Raw genomic sequence first — 2,859 nt, forward strand, 5'->3', positions numbered from 1 at the left:
TAACAAATGGGGGAAGCACAGAGCTGGAATCAAATTTTGTGAGTAGATTTGTGTCAGCTTTAAAACAGGGTGGGAGGCAGATGAGATTTTGATTTTGACTGGCTTCTTATTCATCCTAAATCACTCTCAGTGTCTTTCAGGCTGAGTTTTCTTCTTACAGAGAACTGGGGCAGCGAAAGAAGAGCTGACTGCTCAGGCTGCTTGGTGCTAAGCTGAGTCTTGGGTTTGCTCCCAACAATGTCGCAACCTTCCTCTCGCACCCTGCACTCAGCTTCTCTGCACCTTGGTCCCCTACCCCAAAACAAATGACACTGCTCTTGCTCAGCATCACGGGGTTTGCTCTGCAGTTAAAGAGACTCAGAAGTGTGTTTCTCAGCTTGGCTACTGTATGTAGGCTCCTCACCCACACTTGCCCTGGTGGCTGGGAAAGGGGCTGCCCCAGACTCATCACTCAGTGGAAATGCAGCTCAAATGTCACATTCCACGGGATTAGATCCAAATCCAGGTTTACACTCATACTTACTTTCTGTATCTAGAAATACAGTACACGTGTGGGAGACAAAGGAACCCAGCACCCTGGTGGACAAACAATGCATTGCTATTGCCTGAGCTCTTGTATGGCAGCCCCAAATCCTGCTGTTACATGAAGCTCTGCACCGGATTACAGAAAATGAAAAAGTATCTTGGCTTTGCAAACAGGAATGGGGATTTGCAAGTTGGCTGATCATGCCAACAGGAGGCTCTTCTTTTGTAAAAAACAAACAAACAAACAAACTTACCCAACCCCCCATCCCCAAAACAATGCAGTATTATCAATTTTTGAAATAATTTTATTGCAACATTTGGCATCTTTGTGGCCACAGAGCCCAGATCATCAGGTGACATTAAAGAATTCATAACCTTCAGAGTATTAAAAAAAAAAAAGGGGGGGGGAGTAAAAGTGTGTGTACCAAGTATACCATACTTAATGCTTAGAAACTAGAATACAAAATTATTCAGCATGTTATTTGATTATACCATGATTTTATAATGGAACTATTTGGGGGATTAAGTTGTAATTATTTAATGAGTGGGACTGAAATTTGGAGCAGTTTTCCATGTTGCTGAAAGTGAGTGAGACAGCACATGGCTTGTCAAAGGAGCCAGACCAATTTGTTGGGGACAATTTCTAAAACTGACCTACTAAGACCTGCCTGCAGTAGTAAGGAAGGGCCAGGCTGCAACCCTGGAGAAGTTTGCTTGACCCGGCTTCTGGTGCAAGCGAAAATATGAAGACGTGCACACCAGCAACCACTGTCTGTCCCCTGTCCCCCATCCCAGATGTACAAACAGGGATCTGTACCAGTCATCAGGGGTAAGTTTTTCACCTCCGAGGCCATAGAAACATCACCTCTGTCATTACTCTATCACAGATAACTTAACAGATGATAAGGGGCATCACAGGTGGAAACAGCTGCTGTATTTGTTTTTAATTCACCTTTTGGTTTGTTTATTGTGCAGATTGTTCAGGAAGCACTGGATAAAGCCAGAGAAGGTCGCACCTGCATCGTGATAGCTCACCGCCTGTCCACCATCCAAAATGCTGACACAATTGCCGTGGTCCAGAATGGCAAGGTCATAGAGCAAGGGACCCATCAGCAGCTCCTGGCTGAAAAAGGCATCTACTATTCTCTGGTCAATGTTCAAAGTGGGCCACGCAATGTGTGATAGTGGGCAGTACCTGTGGCTGAAGTGCAGCTGTACAGCTGGTTCCGGCTTTTGTATAAGACTATTATGGATGTTTCACTACTTCTGGTTTTGGTAAAATTCTGTAGTTTCCTTAAACCCCATAACTAATAAATAACAAAGCAAATGCACCTAAGAACCCAACCCTCTTCCACGTCCACAAAAATTCAGAGTTGCTCAAATTAAAGATTACACAGCAGTCATGAAAAAGCCCCACTGACTTGCCAAACTGCAAAGCGAAGGAAAGACTCTGGGTGTGGAGGGCCCCTTCCGTGCTCCAGGCGCCAAGATCATCATCTCTGCAGCACCTAGTATAGGTGCTCACAGTGAAGGGATGTGTGTACAAAAACAGGGAGAGGGTTTGAGGGCAGACACACTGGAGATGGAACAGGCTGGTCTTTCAGAGGTAGGGAAAAGCAGTGTCCAGCCTAGGGACAGCAGCAAGCTGTTATGTAGGTCGCTAGTGAAAAAGGGATGAGAACTCGTTCATCCTTTCAGGTTGCGGGGGTTGTGTTTTCACAGGTTGATTGTAACTACATGTTCTAACTTTGCATTCTCTCTAACTCCAGTGAGCAAGGAAGATTATGGCAGCAAGATGTATGCCAGCAAGACACCAAAAAAGTTTTCAGAAAAGCAGTCTCTGGAAAGAAAGAGCAGCTATTGCTTATGCACAAAGATGCCAGCACTCACAGGCAGAAGGAAGGTAGCGAGCAACATGTTCCTCAATACAGATGGGCCCAAAGCACCATTCCAGGTATGACAGTTTCTAAATAAATGTACACGCAAGCTGGTGCAGGGGAAAAAGGAAGCCTGTTGGGATTGGCAACTGGCTCAGTCCCACCAATGCAGAAACCTGGCTCCTATTCTTGGCTTGCCAATGCACTAACAGGTGCAGCCAATTTCTGCAACCCCCTGCTTTAGTCTCAGTGGCTTCAGAGCAAATGGTGCCTGTCCTATGACAACAGGACTGCACAGCTTAACCATCCTGACCTGAAATCAGAGCCCCTCCTGCATTATGCTCCTTCTGCATTGATTACATGTTTTCCCAAATCCACACAGACAAAAAACAAACCAAACCCCCCCCCCCAAACAAACTGTTTAACACTGTATGCTTAACATAGAGCATAAACTTCA

At 45.4% G+C, this 2,859-nt stretch overlaps 1 pseudogene; it reads left to right on the forward strand.

Annotated features, from left to right (window-relative positions):
- LOC115339271 overlaps positions 1 to 2,797 on the forward strand; it is a 45,280-nt pseudogene extending 42,483 nt beyond the window's left edge.
- Positions 2,798 to 2,859: the final 62 nt, after the last annotated feature.

Source organism: Aquila chrysaetos, chromosome 3 (genome assembly GCF_900496995.4).
Source record: "Aquila chrysaetos chrysaetos chromosome 3, bAquChr1.4, whole genome shotgun sequence".
In the NCBI taxonomy this organism is placed as follows: domain Eukaryota; kingdom Metazoa; phylum Chordata; class Aves; order Accipitriformes; family Accipitridae; genus Aquila; species Aquila chrysaetos.